At 36.0% G+C, this 19,154-nt stretch overlaps 1 pseudogene; it reads right to left on the reverse strand.

Moving 5' to 3' along the window:
* Positions 1–1,615: 1,615 nt before the first annotated feature.
* Positions 1,616–4,355, reverse strand: LOC123253680 (annotated as a pseudogene).
* Positions 4,356–19,154: the final 14,799 nt, after the last annotated feature.

A 19,154-nucleotide genomic window follows, 5' to 3' on the forward strand; every position in this document is an offset into this window, starting at 1 on the left:
TCCTTCCATAAAATAAGTAGTAGGTTATAAGAGCAGGGACAAGACAGATAGCTTCAAAAACCTGGCAACCATTTGGGGGATGTGGAAACCAAGGCCAGTAAAATTGAACTGACTTGCCCAAGGTCACACGGGCATTAAACAACAGCACTAGGGTGCCAGGTTTTCTATTTCTTGCCCTTGAGTCCATTAAACTCTATGAACATTCCAACCTCAGCTGCAGGAAGAAGTTTCAGGACACTGAGTCATTCTATGTTGGATCAGCATATATGAAATCTCTTGTTTTAACATTGATAAAACCACCTGTAAACTCTGTGTAAACTTTTAGGTACACATTATCTCTTAAATGATAAGCTGGTTGGCTATTTCCTTACTGTGCTATTGCCTTATGATAAGCTCAAAATACCTTTCTGTTCTAACTTGAGATTAATCAACCATAAGATGATGAATAAATCTGATGTCTAATGAATAATTAGGGCTCATCTTCCTTCTGGCCTCTGTGTGAGTGTGTGAGTGAGCCTGAAGGCTGGATTTTTGATCTCTATGCTCTTACCTTTGGTGATCTCTTCAGGTTCAGCATGTTTCATTAGCAGTTCTGTTCACATGACTTCTCCCAGACACACACACACACACACACACACACACGCACATACACACACACACATGCCCACACACATAAACACATAAATATATACAGATGTATCTTATAGACACATAGCTAAGGTTGGAAGGTTACATGTACATGCATACATATAAATATGTGTGCATGTATGCATGTATATATATATATATATATTCATCCCTAATTTGTTTCCTGAACTAAAGTTTCATGCTACCAACAAGTTCACCTGTATATCCTATTCACATCTCAACCCCAACATGACCAATCAACTGATCTCAAATTTCACTTCTGTTGATCAATCATTGGATCAAGAAATCATGGATCTGGAAACAAAAGGGACAACTAAAGTCATCAAATCAAACCCTCTTATTTTACAAATGAAGAAACTGTGTCCCAAAGATGTCTCTTAACTTGTTCAAGGTCATAATGATAGTAAGCACTGGAGGTAAGATTTGAACCCAAGATCTGACTCTGACTCTCTACTCTCTGATGTTTAAGTTCCTGTTATTTGTCAGGCACTGTACCATGTGCCAGAAATAAAAAGAAAACAATGAGATAGTTCTTGTCCTCAAGGAGCTTATAGTCTAACATAGGAAAAACAGGTAAACATAATAGTACAGAATATAAAATACAGGTTAATTTGAAGGGAGAAGCCCTAGAAGTTAAAGAATCCAGCATAAGGTTGGACATGCTTTTTAATCTGAGCATTGAAAAGGATCGGAAATTCTAAATGGTGGAGGTAGAGAAGAGCACTTCAAGTACAAGGAACAATCTTTATAAAGGAATGTCTTGGCTGAACATATAATAGGCCATTTTGGCTGGACTAGAAAATGCATGAAGGAGAGAAATATGTAAATCTGGAAAGGTAGTCTGGAACGAGATGGTGAATGACTTTGTATGTCAAGCAGAGGAGTCTGTGTTTAAAACTAGAAGCAACAGGGAGCCACTGGAGCTTGTCAAGCTCTTTTGTGCAAGTGTGTTTTCTTTCACTTCATGTCAGAGTGGTAGAAGCCCTAGAGCCACTCTGGAGCAAGCAGACCTTTATTTGTGGCTGCCTAGGATGAGACATATCACTAGAAAGACTGGAGCACCTCTCCCTACTATAAGCCCAGCAGCAGCTCTGGCCATTCTGGGAATCTCCCACATTCTTCTCCTCCATTGTTCTTAGCCCATTCCCAACCTCATATAAGACCAGAGGACCCAGCATCAGGCCAGCCTCTAATTCTGAAGGATTACCTTATTCCTGGTCCACTAGAGTCCATATCCTGGATGTTGAGAGGGACATGCAGGCCCTATCTTGCAGCAGCTGCAGATGTCACTAGGGCCTCCTACAGAGACCCACTTGTCACCTGCTGAGTTATAGGAATAGGATTTAAAGGCACTGAGGACTTGGTCAGAGGCTGTGACTTTTAGGAGGCAGGTGACATAGATCTTGAAACACAACACATCTTGATGGGCTGGGGAGAAATGAAGACTGAGGAAGAATCTCCTGATTGTCTATCTACCAGACACCCATTGAAGTCAATGACAACATGGAAGGAGACAGAAGACAGGTTTGGGTTCAAGGTGGCTGCACAACTATCTACAAAGACCCCCAAGGGCATAAGGTAGCCAGTGTAGAAATCAGTCTGAAAATGGAGGGAGTCCCCTAGCTGGAAGTTTGAAGAGGTCCTCTAGGTACTCTAGACATCTGCCATGAAGTATAGGAAGAATGTGAGCTGCTGCTCTCTGGACAGGGTAAAATGGAAAGGGACCCAGGCAGAACAGATGACTCTGCTGCTTATACTGTAGCTCCTGGGGTATTGACATTGGATGGAGACCAAGGACTGCTTCTGAGGACCAGCAAGCTCTGGGAAAGGATGGCTGCCGTAGATCAGCTATCACAAGGTCGGGTCTTGAACTATATAGTTTTGGTAGCTGCATGGAAGATTTGTAGGGTTCATCATTTTGCCCCTAACCTTCTCCAGCTTCAAATTTTCCCATTTGTTTTGAGGCCAACACCATTCTTCCTATCTCTGTAGCTTTCTATAGTTGAGCCATCTTAAGTCCACATTGCCTTACACCCAAAAGGTTGCTCAGTCTTATTGAAGTTACCAGTCTAAGATCTCTTGAATGGATGACTTTCTTCTCTCACATGGCTACCACCCCAATTCAAATCCTCATCACATTAATAATAATAATAGCTGGTATTTATATAGAATGTTAAGACTTGTGTTTTTAAAAACCCCTACCTTCTGCCTTTAAATCAATACTGTTTTGGTTCTAAGGCAGAAGAACAGTAAAGACTAGGCAACAGGACTTAAGCGACTTGCCCAGGGTCACACAGGTAGGAAGTGTCTGAGACCAGATTTGAAGCCAGGACCTTCTCTCTCTAGACCTGGCTCTCAGGCCACTGAGCTACCTATCCACTCCCCTGCACTGTTTTTATGAATATTTTCTGATTTTATCCTCATCCTGGGAGTTAAGTACAAGTATTCCCATTTTATAGATGATGAAACTGAGACAGAAAGAGGTTAGTTGACTTGCACAAGGTCACATAACTAACTAATAAGTGTCTGAGACCATACTTGAATCCAGGTCTTTCTGTCTCCAAGTCCAGGCCTCTATCCACTGTACTACTTTAGCCACCTTTCACCTGGACTCTTGAAATATTCTTCTAATTAATATACCTCTTAGTTTTCTTCCCCCTTCCATTCATCCTCCACATACATTTTAATACATATTGCTGACACAGAGATTAACCATTCCCTGGTTCTTATTGCCTCTAAAATCTTCAATGGATCTCATTTGCTCTGGGATAAAATTCAAAAATACAAGGCATTTAAAAACCTTCACAACCTAGCTCTTGCCTTTTCAGTCTTATTTCAGATTCTTCCCCTTTAGGAAATCCCTATTCTAGGCAAATTTGTCTGTTAACTCATCTATATAAATTATTCTTATAGCTCTTGCTTATGTATCTTTGCACAAGTGGTCTCCCCTCTCTGTAATAAACTTCTTACACATTTGTTCCTTATAAGATTCCTCCTTTGGCATAAAACACAACTGAGGTAGCATTCTTTTTGTAAGTTTTCTCTTTTATTACTATGAACTTGATAAACAATAACAACAGGAATTCCAGCTTCAAATTTTCCCATTTCTTTTGAGGCCAACACCATCCTTCCTATCTCTGTGGCTTTCGATATTTGAACCATCTTAAAGTCCACATTGCCTTATACCCAAAAGGTTGCTCAATCTTATTGAAATTACCAGTTCAAAGAACTGCCACATTCAAAGAAAGTGCTTTAACTAGGTGTCTTTGGGAAAGCCCTTCTCGTATTTTTCTCCCTGTGCCACCAATCTTTCATATATATATATATGCCTTGATTATACTTCTTAGGCTATCCTAGATGATTCTGGACAAGATACCATGCTATGAATTGTGGCCAAAGATATCCCACTGGGGCATGCAGCCTTCTGAACTTTCTCTTTTCTTGGTAAACTCTCCAGGGCATGCCAACCAGGGAACCCCACTACATGCATAATACTCCATCAAGGTTGATTCTGAAATTGTGACTCAGAACAAGGTAGTTAATAACAAGTTTCTAGTTGGAAATTGTCACCATCCTGTTTCCCCTGTATTGTTCTGCTGGTGCTTTGGCATAGACTGGGATCTCCTCTTGCCCTCATGCATAACCTCCTGCTGGGTGCTGGAATGTCCCAAATGCAGCAGGTTCTTGGCAGTCCCCAGAGTCCACATACCTATCTGTCTTTCAGTGGCAAACTTGTCTAGATAAATGACTCATTGTTACTTTGGAATCCCCTAACTAGATTATCTCTGGTGAATTTTCTAGATCTTTTTTGAAGGAGTATATAGAGGGAAGCCCGCCATACTGTATCCTCTCACTCTGCCATCTTGGTTTCACCTTCCAGAGTATTTTTCTTTATTGTATCCCAAGAACTATTACTATCAGGAATGCAGTAAGTTTAGCTATCATTGTCCAGTCTTAATGATCAATCAATCAGCAAGCATTTGTGTCAGGCACTGTGCTTAGTTCTGGGAATGCAAGGAAAGTTAAAAGCAGCTATACAAAATAAATGGCTTAGGAGATGGCCAAATGGCATAGTGACTGGAGTTATGGGGAGGTCCCATTCTCCACACCCAAAGGGTTGGAAACTTGATATCCCACTACTGAAGGGTTACAGAGTCTTATAATAAGCAGGATGTTCCCTCAAGAACAGCCTGAGCTTCCAAACACTTCAATGCAACTGATCTCACAGAGAAATCAAATGACTTTCACCAAAAAAAAAAAAAAATCATTGACAGTATTACCAATTATTGACAGAGGGTATGTTTTTCAGCAGAACAAGAAGTGATTGTAGGTTACCAAAAAACCTGCCATTTCCCTAGGCTGAAATTTGTTCCTGCATGAATCCAGGGGGAAGAGGCAAAGACATTTTCTAATTTTTCCTATTGTCGGTATTGTTGTGGCAGTTTAATTTTTTCAGAATTGATTTCAGGAAAGGATATTCTGCTAAGAGAGAAAACAACTTATTCTTATTTAAATGAATCTCAATGAAATTCCCTCATTTCTAAATTGTTACCATCAATGGATTTGGGGGATCGTTCCAAGGAAGCATCCAGACCTACCCATTGCCTCTGAGATTCACCAAAATTTATTTCAGTGGCTTCAAGGAACATTTCTTATATCTTATGAGCAAGGCAACATGCTAGGTAGTGGGAATACAAAGGAAAAAAATCACTCTTACTCTGCACTAAAGGGACCTATAATCTAATACAACTTGTAAGAAAGAAATACAATGTGAAAAGGGTTGAGAAGAAATAAATGTAAAGAGTTCAAGGGAAAATTGAGGGAAAGAGAGAATGAGAAATGGATGGTGATCCCAAGGATGTGATGCTGCTGAATGGGAAAATGGTGACACCATCAACTAAAACAGGGAAGTTTGGAAAACTGAAGGTTCTGAGGGGAAATTAAGGTCCAGTTTATGAATGTGGAGATGATTATGATGATAATGATTACCTGTTTTTGTTGTCTATACCATATACTTTCCATATCTTATATAATATTCACATTTTTACTGGAAAAATTGACTTATCTTGACTTACCTATCTATAGAACTTTATTAGTCTTCTTTTCTTTGGAAACATCCCTACTTTTAGTTTCACTCCCCAACCTTGACCTTGACTCCATTCCACCCTAACCACCTGGCAATCTTAGCTTCAGGAAGAATTGTCAATATATTTACCCATTGTGTGCAGTGTCAACCAATGTAAAATCTTTTGGCATCAGATTTAACATCGGTAAAACCATTTATAAACTATAAAACTTTCAGGTACATCTTATCTCCAAAATGGCAAGCCTTTTGGCTAAATTGGTTATTTTGCTGTACTTTCATTTTAAATTAATCTTCTGTAAAAGGGAGTCTGCTGAATAAATACGACTCCTCTTTCTTTTGGCCACTATGAAAACCACCCATGAGGCTCAGGGCTGAGTTTCTGTTCTGTTCCCTTTGTTGACTTCTTCAGCCTTCATTTGTGTAATTATCATTTCTGTTCAGACAATTCCTCTCAGATATAAATGGATAGAAATAAAGATATCAAATATATATACATATTTAATCTTTATCTATACACATACATAGAGATAGATATTTAGACAGATATTTAGATAGATAGATAGATAGATAGATAGATAGATAGATAGATAGATAGATAGATATTCATCCCTAATCTACCTCTAATTAAAGTCTCATGTTACCAACATGTTCACCTGGACATCCAGTTGGCATCTCAACCACAACATAACCAATCAATATTTCCCAAATATCATTTCTATCAATCAATCATAGGATCATAGAATCATGAATCTAGAAAAGGAAGAGACATCAGACACCAGGTAGTCAAATTCCCTACAAATAAGAAAAATGTGGTCCAGGTTCTTGACTTGCCTATCTGGTACTCAGGCTATCCTGATAGCAAGTATCAAAGGCAAAATTTGCAGCCAAAGCCTCTGACTCCACACTCAGTGATCTTTAAGTTCTTATATGCCACATACTAAAGAATGACAAAAATGATACCGTCCTTGTTGTCCAGCTTACAGTCTAACACGGATACTTAATTGTACATCATATAAAGTAAAAATGACCATTTCAAGGGGGAAGCGCCAGCAGCTAGAGGGATCAGAAAAGGCCTCAGGTAGGAGGCTGTTCTTGAACTGAGCATTAAGAGAGTCGTGGGACTCTCAGGCATAAAAGGGGAAATGAAAGCATCCTAGGCATGGGCGAGGGGAGGGGGGTAGGATTTATGTATGCAAAGGCACATAGTTGGGAAATGGGATATCTTTTGGGAGAGATACCTAATAGGCTAGTTTCACTAGACTGGAGAATGCATGAAAGGGAGAATTATGTAAGTCTGGAAAAGTAAACTGGAACAAAATTATTAAGGGCTTTGAATGTCAAACGGAGGAGTTTGTGTTTGAAACTAGAAGGAATAGGGAGTGATTGGAGATTGCTGAGTAGGGATGTGACAAAATCAGACCTGTACTTGGGGAATATTCCTTTGCAAGTCTGTGGTAGATGGATTAGATTCATAATCTTCCCCATAACCTATTCACAATCTAAATTTCCCCATCTCTTTTAAGGAAAAAGACCATCCTTCCTATCACTAGGGCTTGGAATCTTCTTAAACTCTATGTTGCCTTGTATCTACTCAGTTGCTAAATTTTACTGAGGCTACCTCCACAGTACCTTTTGAATGGTTGACTTTCATGTCTCGACACTAACCTAATTCAAGCCCTCATCTCCTTAATGATAATAGTTAACATTTATGAAGAACTTAACTGTTTGAGTTTTGCTTTACAAATATTATTTAATTCTTACAACAAATCCTAGGAAATGTATGCAATTATTCCCATTTTATTGATAAGGAAAATAAAGTATGCAGAAGTTAAGTGCCTTTTTAAAGGTCACAGCTAGTAAGCTTATGAAGCTGTAGGGGAATTCAGGTCTTCTTGATTCCAGGTCCAGGCATCTACCCACTGCACCATTAAGTGGCCCTTCACCTAAATACTCACAATGACCACTTAATAAATCTCCTTGCCTTCATTTTTCTTCTCTCTTCAATCCATCCTCTACATTGTTTTCAATTAATATTGCCAACTCAGAATCTGAATGTATCACTCCTTCTCCTAACTCAAAAATTATCAATGGTTCCAAGTTACTTTTAAGATAAAATTCAAAATGGCAGGCATTTAAAACCTTCATATTTGAGAGAACTGTGTGAAGTAAACTGACTCCATCTTGTAAAAATCAATCTATTTTGAGACTCAAGTTTCATTTTCTTATAAAGTCCATCTACTTTCTAATCACGAGAATTGAGTGGCATCTTATTTCACATCCAGAAAGGCTGCCTGCTCGTCCTTTCCTGCCTCCCAACTCCTGAAACTCACTCATCCACATCTCAACTCAGAAAGTTCTCAATCTTTTCTCCAATTAGAAATGAGATTACCTAATCTTGTATCCTGGCTTATATCTAGTTGGTTATCTTCTTTTAAAGCATAAAAAAAAAAAAAAAAAAAAAAAAAAAAAAAAAAAAAAAAAAAACCTCTTTTTCCCTGTATTTGGCATCCAGTAACAGCAGAGGGGGCTTGATCTCTACTTCTTATGCAGTTGACATGCATTGCCTGATAAATCAATAATCTCAGAAGCTCAAACCTGAGCATACTCAGATATTTTAGATTTCACATAGCACATAGTCTGGATCCTGCCTACTTTTCCAGTCTTATTTCCAACTGTCATCCTCAATAAAATCTATAGTAAAGCCAAACTGATATATTAACTCTTTTTTTTAATTTATTAAATTATTTCTTTCATACATACTATTTTATTAGCTCCTTCTGTGCTTTTACATAATTATTCCCTATGTCTGTAAAATATTCCTTAGACACTTCTATTTAATACAGTTCTGTTTAGTATAAAAGACAAATGAAGAGCTATCTGCTACAGGAAGTCTAAGCAGATCTGCATGCTCTTTCTCTCTTCTTTTTCCCCTTCTCTTTCTCTTTCCTCTACTTTGTATTAACCTCGATCAACCAATAAAGGATTTTATTTAGGGTATTAAGTACTTTATATATTGAAGGTACTACATGAAGTACTGTGATAGAATTGGAAAGCTGCCAAAAATCTTGTCCCCAAAATATTTACTCCAGGGGGCAGCTGGGTGGCTCAGTGAATTGAGAGCTAGGCCTAGAAATGGGAGGTCCCGGGTTCAAATATGTCCTCAAACACTTCCTAGCTGTGTGACCCTGGACAAGTCACTTAACCCCCATTGCCTAGCCCTTACTGCTCTTCTGCCTTGGAACCAATACAGAATGTTGATTCTAAGAAGGGTTTTAAATAAATATATATATGCATATATATATATGTACATATATATATATATATATTTACTCCACTGATCTGCTATAATTCCCGCTAGCATTGGAATGGCTTTGGGGGGCTTTCTAGAGACATGTACATTTCAATAATTAATAATCAACCTAGGTAGGGCAGCATTTAAAAACAGATTAATTTAAGTTGTTTAATTAAATGAGTCAGATTAAGTGATTATCATCTGTTGCTGTTGGGAGGGGAGGATCCTGAATGGATCTAATATCACAGAAAAATTATAGTTTGCCAGTTGGACCTGAAAGTAGGGAACTTTGCAAAGTTAGGGATAATTATAGAGCACTGAGTGGAGCCTGGATGGAATCCTGGAGGGAGGGAAGAGAAGTAGATTGTTAAGAAAAGGAACTTCACCTAAATTAAGAATTCTATGCTATTCATTTAAAAAATGAAAAACAGAGCTCAGTGAATAATATGAAGTTTACCAACAAAATGGTAAAAGGTTATTTCCTATCTGAAGTAATTTCTAAAATACAATCTGATGGTGAAAAGAGAATTAACTGTTTGACTTAATGTTTTTGTCCTGACTAAATCTTTTTTCAAACTTTACCAAGCCTGTCCATATTCCTATAGCACAGAACACTTCTGCTCTTTTTCAGTATTAGAGCAGAAAATCCTAAATTGAGAATTAGAAGAGGCTTTCGAGAAGGTCTGTTATTCCAACACCCTCATTCTAAGAATGAGGAAACAGGGGCCCTGGGATATAATGTAATTTGTCCACGATCATACAAGGAGAACTATTTCCTTTATACTTTATGTTTTGATCCCAATATAACCTATTTTAGTTATCCAGTACACCCTCAAAATGTATTGAAGAAATCACAAAAGCTTCCGTACTGAGTCTGTGGAAGATAGCCCCATTTCCTTTCCTGTGACTCTAGCAATGGCACATTCTGTGTCAGCTCATCATCATCTTGCCCTTTACTTAAAAGTCCAGTACTCAGAAGCACTGGATCATGAGAAGAGTATAGGGAGACCCTACTTTCCAGCAGAATGTGACAACTCATTTTCTCTGGACTATTTTTTCACATTATTTGCAGAAAGATGATTTCTGACGAATGACTTCAGAGCATCCTTTCCTGAGGGGCCAGAACCATACTCTTTTCATTCCTATCTCAACTATTTCTCCAAAATTCTCTTTAGTCATCTTGTTTGCTTGGTTCCCTTCCCTCCCCATCTATCCCAGCTTTAAAGTTCTCCTTTCTATGTTGTCTTTCTCCATTAGAATGGGAGCTCTGGTGGTAAGGATTTTTTTCTTTTCTTATATTTGTAACCCCAATCTTCCTAAGAGTGCACTGCACATAGTAAGTGCTTATCTATCAATCTCTATCTCCCTATCTCTGGTGAAGAAGACTTCTGCATATAGGTCCTGTGCAATTATCTCCATTTAAGATTAGTATGTCTCTCACTTTCCCTGTCATTAAAGCTTAGCCTTTCCATGATAGAGTTCAAACTGCAAGCTAACAATAATTCCTGGCGTTGCCCTCTTCCTTTCTCTTTACCAAGACCAAACAAAAAAATAATAAAGTCAGAAGTCCATCCTCTAAATACTGTTCCTTTTCAGGGTCTAGAAGAAAAGATATAATGGTCACAGCATGAACCAGTACTGGGGAATTTTTCAATGAATAAATTATAATTTTTTCTTTGATCTCCAATCCCTTCGGTTTCCCTGTCATCTTTGCTTAAGCCAATTCACTCATTCAATCATTTTTTCAGCATTAAGCAGCTCTCTTCAAAACATAAAAAGGTAAACATGAAAGAGAAATCATAAGGGACTTAATATGTTTAACATGCTTATATTCCTATTCAGGAAAATAATACTTATAATAGCTAGGAACTTTATCATTATTAGGGCAGTTTAAAGGAATACACGTAGAAAAAGCATGAGCATGAATTGACTAGGACAGGATGACCTGAAAAATAAAGGGTGAGAAAGATGAACTGGGAGAAAAGAGAAGGAAAAAGAATAATGGGGAAATTATTTCATATTCATTAGAGGGGGAAATGATGGAGAAGTTGGCAAGTAACACTTGAAACTCACTCTCATTGGAATTGGTTTAAAATTAAATAACATGCGCACTCAGTTGGACATAGAAATTTATCTTCACAATAGGAAAATAGGAAGGAGATGGGATAAAGAAGTGGGGATGGGTTATGAAAGAGAATGGCAGCTCAAGGAAGACTGATTAGAAGCAAAATATCAAAATATACTTTTTATTGTTTATTTATTTTTAAGTATTTTTCCATGGTTACATGATTCATATTCTTTCCCTCCCCTTATTCCTCCCCCCTCTCAGAGCCAACAAGCAATTCCACTGGATTCACAATACACTTTTGAGGAAGGTTAGGGTAAAAAGAGAGAAAAAGAAGACTAAACACAGGGAAAGTAGGATGGAGGGAAATATACAGTAATCATAACTCTGAATCAGAATGAAATGAACTTACCCATGAAACAAAAGGAAAAAAATAGATCAGAAACTAGAATCTAACAAATATTGTTTACAGGAAGCATACTCAACAGAGAGAAACAAATAGAATAAAAATAAGGGTTTAAAACAAAAGCTATTGTGCTTCAGCTGAAGTTAAAAAGGGAGGGGTAGAAATCATGATCTCAGACAAAAAAGAACAAAAAAAGACCTAACTAAAAGAGATTAGCAGGGAAACTATTTTGCTAAACAGTGCCACAGAAAATGAAGTAATATCAATACTTTGAAAAGGGAACCAAGGGCAGCTGGGTAGCTCAGTGGATTGAGAGTCAGGCCTAGAGACAGGAGGTCCTAGGTTCAAATCCGGCCTCAGACACTTCCCAGCTGTGTGACCCTGGGCAAGTCACTTGACCCCCATTGCCTACCCTTACCAATCTTCCACCTATGGGTCAATACACAGAAGTTAAGGGTTTAAAATTAAAAAAAAAAAAGAGAGAGAGAACCAAATGGCATACCACCCACATTCTTTTTTCATTTTTAAATCTTATTTTTTCCAGATTGCATGTAGATACAGTTTTAATATGAGTTTTCTTACTTTTTTGCAGTCCATGTTCTCTTCCTCCTCTCATGCCTCCCCCACCCCAAAGATGGCAAGTAATATGATATAGACTGTGCACATATTATTATATAACACATTTTTCCCTGTTCTTGTGTTCTATGTGAAGCAAGATACATATTGCTTACAACAGAGAAAATTCATGGAAATAAAGTGAAGAATGATATGTTTCAATCAGCATTTGGATTCCATCTATTCCTTCTATAAATGTGGATATCCTTTTTCATCATGAGTTCCTCGAAGTTGTCCTAGATCTTTACCTTGTTGATAATAGTTGTCATTCACAGTCGATCATCACACATTATTATTGTTGGTGTGTACAGTATTCTCTTGATTCTGCTCACTTCACTTCATACCACTTCCTGTAAGTCTTTCCAGGTTTTTTATGAACATCTTGTTTGTCATTTATTATGGCAAATAGTGTTGTATTACAATCATATACAATAACTTGTTCAGCCATTCCCCAATTGATAGACATCCCTTCAGTTTCTAGTTCTTTGCTACCATGAAAAGAGCTGCTATAAATATTTAGAACATGTAGTTTCTTTTCCTTTTTCCTTGTTCACCATAGGAAACAAATCTAATAGCGGTATTATTGGATCAAAAGGGATATAGTTTTATAACATGAGATAATTCCAGATTGCTCTCCAAAATGGATGGATCAGTTCACAGTTCTACCAATAATGTATTAATGTCTCTGTTTTTTCCACATACCATTCAATATTTGTCATTTGGCCCTTTTATCATTTTAGCCAATTTGATACATGTGAAATCATATCTCAGAGTTGTTTTGATTCGCATTTCTCTAATCAATGTTTTAGAGCAATTTTTCACATAGCTATATATGGTTTTGAGTTCTTCATCCAAAAACTGTCTTTTTATATCTTTTGACCATTTATCAATTGGGGAATGGCTCACATTCTTATACATTTAATAAAGTTCTTTCTATATATTCAGGTATGAAACCTCTATCTGAGAAACTGTCTTTAAATGTTTTTCCTAATTTATTGCTTTTTTCTACATTAGTTTTGCTCATACAAAAAATTTTTAATTTAATGCATTCAAAATTATCCGTTTTATGTTTCACAGTGCTTTCTCTCTCTTGTTTATATATACATTCTTCTCTTCTCTTATCCATTAATCCATAAAGATAATGTATTTTCTGTTCTTCTGTTTTGTTTATGATATCTACCTTTACACTAGGTCTTATATCCATTTTGATCTTATCTTGACAAATGGAATAAGAAATTGGTCTATTTGCCAAACTGCTCTTCAGTTTTTCCAACAGTTTTTACCAAATAGTAAATTCTTATTCCAAAAAAAGATCTTTACTTTTATCAAACATCAAGTTACTTATTATCTACTTATGCCCATATTCTTTTTTTTTTTTACCAAAACCCTTACCTTCTCTTGGAATCAATACTGTGTATTGGTTTCAAAGCAGAAGAACAATAAGGACAAGGTAATTTGGGTTGAAAGACTTGTCCCTGGTCATATGGCTAGATAGTTTGTGAGGTTAGGTATGAACTCAGGACTGTCTGTCTCCAGGCCTGGCTCTCTATCCACTGAGCCACCTTGCTGCCCTTTATATCCATATTCTTTTTTTAAAATATTTTCCCGTGGTTACATGATTCTCCCTCCACTTTCTCTCTCCCCCTACCCCAGAACTGACAAGCAATTCTACTGGGTTATACATGTATTATCACCCAAAAACTATTTCAATATTATTCATTTTTGTAATAGAGTAATCTTTTAAAACCCCACATCATATACCCATATAAACAAGTGATAAATCATATGTTTTTCTGCTGCATTTCTACTTCCACAGTTCTTTATTTAGATGTGCTGTATCTATAGTCTTAAAGGAAAAGTTAAACAGTTACAAGATGAAATAGACAATAAAAATATTCTACTAGGCAACCTGAACTTTTCTCTCTCAGAACTAGACAAATAAGAAAGAAGTTAAGGAAATTAATGGAATTTGAGAAAAGTTAGATATGACAGACCTCTGGAAGAAAACTGAATAAAAACAGAAAGAAGTAAGTACTCTTTCTTCTCAGCTATAAATGGCACGTTCAAAAAATTGACAATGAATTGTCTCATAAAAACACCACAAAAATTTAGAAAAGCAGATATGTTAAAGGCAAATTTTTTCTTACCATAGCAGTATAAAAATTACATTCAATAGAAAGCCAAGGAAACATTAAAAATTAATTGGAAACTAAATAACCTAAACCTGAAGAGTGAGAGAGTAAAAAGGAAATCATAGAAACAATAAATTATTTCACTGAAGAGAATAACAATAAGATAAGGGGATGCAGCCAAAGCAGTACTTAAGGGATAATTTATATCTCTTATATCAATAAAATGGAGAAAAGGCAGGTAAATTAGTTGCTTGTTTGATTTTAAAAACTAAAAAAATTTAAAATCCCCAATTAAATACAAAAGTAGAAATCCAGAAAACCACAGTAGATATTAATAAAACTGAAAATAAAAAATTGAATTAATAAAACTAGGAATGGTTTATTTTTTTACTATTTTATTTCTTAGAAAAATTTTCCATGGTTACATGATTCATGTTTTTAATTTCCCCTTTACCCCCTTTTACCTCCCCCCATAGCTGCCTCGCATTTCCACTGGTTTTAACATGTGTCATCAATCAAGACTTATTTACATATTATTGATAGTTGCATTGGTGTGGTAGTTTCCAGTTTACATCCCCAATCATGTCTGCCTCAACCAATGTGTTCAAGCAGTTGCTTTTCTTCTGTGTTTCTACTCCTGTATTTCTTCCTCCAAATGTGGGTAGCGTTTTTTTCCGTAGATCCCTCAGAATTGTCCTGGGTCATTGCATTGCTACTAGTACAGAAGTCCATTACATTCGATTTTACCACAGTGTATCAGTCTCTGTGTACAATGTTCTTCTGGCTCTGCTCTGCATCAGTTCCTGGAGGTTTTCCCAATTCACATGGAATTCCTTAAAAACTAGGAATAGTTTTATAAAACAACTAATAAAATAGATGAACCGTTGGTTAATTTGATTTTTTTTAAAAGAAGAAAAACAAGTTATCAATATCAAAAATAAAAGAAGTGACTATGTTAACAATGAAGATGAAATTAAAGCAATTATTAGAAGCTATCTTGCCCAATTATATGCCAATAAATCTAACAGTCTAAGTGAAAAGGATGAATATTTACAAAAATATAAATTGTTCATATTAACAGAAGAGGAATATTTAAACAACCCCATTTAAGAAAAAGAAATTGAACAAGCTATCATGAACTCGGTAAGAAAAAAATCTCTAGAGCCAGATGGATTCATAAATGAATTGTATCAAACATTTAAAGAACTGATTCTTATTCTATGTAAACTATTTTGAGAAATGGGCAAAGAAGGAGTCCTACCAAGTTCCTTTTATGATGCAAATAATAGCATTTATACCTAAACCAAAAAGAATAAAAACAGAGAAGTTAAACTCTATACTAATTTTCCTAATGAAAATTGATGAAAAAAATTTTAATAAAGTCCTAGCAAATAGATTATAGCAAATATATATCACTTAACCAGGTAGGAATTACAGCATAAATGCAAGGCTGGTTCAATATTAGGAAAACTCTCAGCACAATTGACCATGTCAACAACAACAACATCTCAACAACAAAAACAATGAAAATCATACGGTGATCTCAATAGATGCAGAAAAAGCTGTGACAAAATGCCATTCATCATTCCTATTAAAAACACTAGAAAGGATAGGAATTAAATGGAGCTCTCTTTAAAATGATAAGTAGTATCTATCTAAAACAAACAGCAAGCATTCCCTCAAATGGTGATGAACTAAAAGACTTTCCAGTAAAATAAGGGAAGTTGTCCATTATCACTACAATTTTCAAATATTGTATCTGTTAGTTACAGCAATAAAACATGAGACATTGGAAGAATTAGAATAGGCAATGAGGAAATTAAACTTTTCGCTAATATAATGTTATACTTAGAGACTCCTAGAGAAACAACTAAAAAACTATTTGAAACAAATAACAAACAAAGTTGCTAAGATAAATTCAAGTAAATCATCTACATTTCTACATATTATCAACAAAATCCAGCAGAAAGAGATAGAAAGAGAAATTTCATTTAAAATAATTGCAGGCAATATAAAATACTTGGGAATCTACCTGCCCAGATAAATCCAGGAACTGTATGAATACAATTAAAAAACACTTTTCACACAAATAAATATAGATCTAAACAATTAGAGAAATATTAATTCCTAATGTGTAGACCAAACTAGTGTAATAAAAATGACAATTCAATCCAAATGAATTAATTTATTTAGTGCCATACAAATCAAACTACCAAGAAATTATTTAATAGAGCTAGGAAAAAATATCTAATGCACTGCTGGTGGAGTTTTGAACTGATCCAACCATTTTGGAGAGCAGTTTAGAACTATAGCCAAAGGATGACATACCTTTTGAGCCAGAAATACAATCAATAGATCTATATTGTAAAAAGATCAAATGAAAAAAGAAAGAATCTTTGGGTACCAAAAAATACTTATAGTACCTCTTTTTGTAGTGGCAAAGAAATGGAACTTGAGGGGATGTTCATCAATTGAGAAATGGCTGAAAAAATTATAGTATATGATTGTGATGGAATATTATTGTGCTATAAGAAATGATGAGCAGGATGGTTTCAGATAAAACTGCAAAGTCTTATAGTAATTCATGCAAAATAAACCAGGAGAACATTGTACACAATAACACCCGTATTACACAGTAGTTATGAATGATTTAGCTATTCTCAACAAAATAATGATCCAAAATAATTCTAAAGGACTTAAGATGAAAAATGCTATCCACCGCCAAGAAAACCTCTGAGTCAACAGTCAGACATGAATGACTGAAAAGACTGAACAACAAAAAAAATTTCAAAAAGCACTTCCTTTGGCTTTTTATAAAATCAATTTTTACTTCCTAGTGCACTGTACTCATCTCCCTTGGATACCACCACATATAGTGTCCTCCATGGGAGGTAAAAGCATAGCATAATAAAGGAAGAAAGTCTCTGACATATTGAAAGGAAACAAAGAACTACAGATCTCAGATCAAAGTCAAGCATAATTTCCTGAGGATGAAATCTCATACCTTACACTTTGTCCACCAGAGTAAGTCTTTATCATGCGTTTTAGTATAGTTACTGACACAGCTCAAGAGCTGGTCATCTTGGTTGCTATTATTATAATAATAAAAGTGCAAGCCTCTCTTGGGGTAAAAATTCAACCCTCTAGGGTAGCCTTTTCTCCCACCTTCACAGAGCTGCTGTTGTTTTGGGGGGGGGGGGTTTGAATACTTTCCCATAGTTTCATGTTTCATGTTCTTTCCCTCTCCCCCAAGCCCCACCCACCCACCCCCCTGTAGCCAGTGCCAAATTCCACTGGGTTTTACATGTATCATTGATTAAGACCTATTTCCATATTATTGATAGTTGGACTAGAGTTATCATTTAGCTTCTACATCCCCAATAATATCCCCATCAGCCCATGCGTTCAAGCAGTTGTTTTTCTTCTGTATTTCTCCTCCCACAGTTCTTCCTCTGAATGTGGCTAGTTTTCTTTCTCATAAGTCCCTCAGACTTGCTCTGGATCCTTGCATTGCTGCTAGTAGAGAAGTCCATTATATTCTATTGTACCACAGTGTATCAGTTTCTGTGTACAATGTTCTCCTGGATCTGTTCCTTTCACTCTGCATCAATTCCTGGAGGTCATTCCAGTTCACATGGAATTCCTCCAGGTCCTTACAGAGCTGCTGTTGAAATGCATAAAGTACCAGGAACCTAGGAGAGGACAAGGAAGATACTTCAGACTAGAAGACATTGACACCTGAACGGAAGTTTCATAGGTGATCATAATTAATATTACTATATAAAGTTATCATGAGCTCAGGATTTTTTTCATATACTACAAACTATGTTATAGAATCAGAAAATGGAAAATTACCACATTGAATTAACATTAAATGAAATATTAGTCAACTGACCACATATGTGTAGAAAAAAACACATATTTGTATTAGCAAAATATTCTGTTTTTACATGACTCCATGCCCAACTACACTTGATATGAGGGGAGAGAAAGAACTGCGGGAGTAGAAACATGGAAGAAAAACATATAATTCATCGTGTGTTTACATGTAGTATATGATTTGGAGTTTTGGTTTTAAAAGATTATACTATTACAAAAATGAATAATATGGAAATAGATATTGAGTTATACTCAATGTGTAGCCCAGTAGAATTGCTTGTCGGTTCTGGGAGTGGGGAGAGAAAAGGAGAAAGAGAAAACATGAATCATGGAACATGGAAAAATATTTTAAAATAAATAGATAATTTTTAAAAATAAAAATGAAATGATGCCAAGGGCAACCAGGCAACATAGACAGGTTCAGGAATTTGCTGGTAGAAACTTAAACTTAAAAATGTGTCATGCATATGGATTAAGTTTTTTTTTGTCACTATTTTCCTAAATCTAGACATTCAACAACAACAACAAAAAATCAAACTCTGATTTGCAGTGTTTATTAATATCTGAAGCAGGAATGTTCACACTGACAATATGATGACAGCCTCAAGATCCTTCCAAATCTGCACACTCTCTCATTCCGTTCATAACAGGAAAAAAAAAAGGCATTCTGGGAACATCCTACAAGGGAACACCCATCAGGATATGAAAAAAGAAGAGAAAGCAAAGGAGGGGAGGCTCTCATTATACCAATTAAGAACTTCAAGTACTAGGATTAAATCAAGTCAATGATTAGAATATCTTCTATTTTACAAATAAGGAAGTGAAGGGAAACAGTGAGTAATCTGGGAAGTGTTTCAGAGCTATTAAGTATCTGAGATGGATTTGGACTAGCATATTCCTGACGCAGGCTCAGGACTCTATCCACTGTGCCACTTAGATGATGTAACAATGTACATATTTGAAGAAAGAAGAAAAGAGGGTAACAGAAGGGCTTAGAGATCTAGAAGTGAAAGGGACTTCACATGTCATTT

This window comes from Gracilinanus agilis, chromosome 1, assembly GCF_016433145.1.
Source record: "Gracilinanus agilis isolate LMUSP501 chromosome 1, AgileGrace, whole genome shotgun sequence".
In the NCBI taxonomy this organism is placed as follows: Eukaryota; Metazoa; Chordata; class Mammalia; order Didelphimorphia; family Didelphidae; genus Gracilinanus; species Gracilinanus agilis.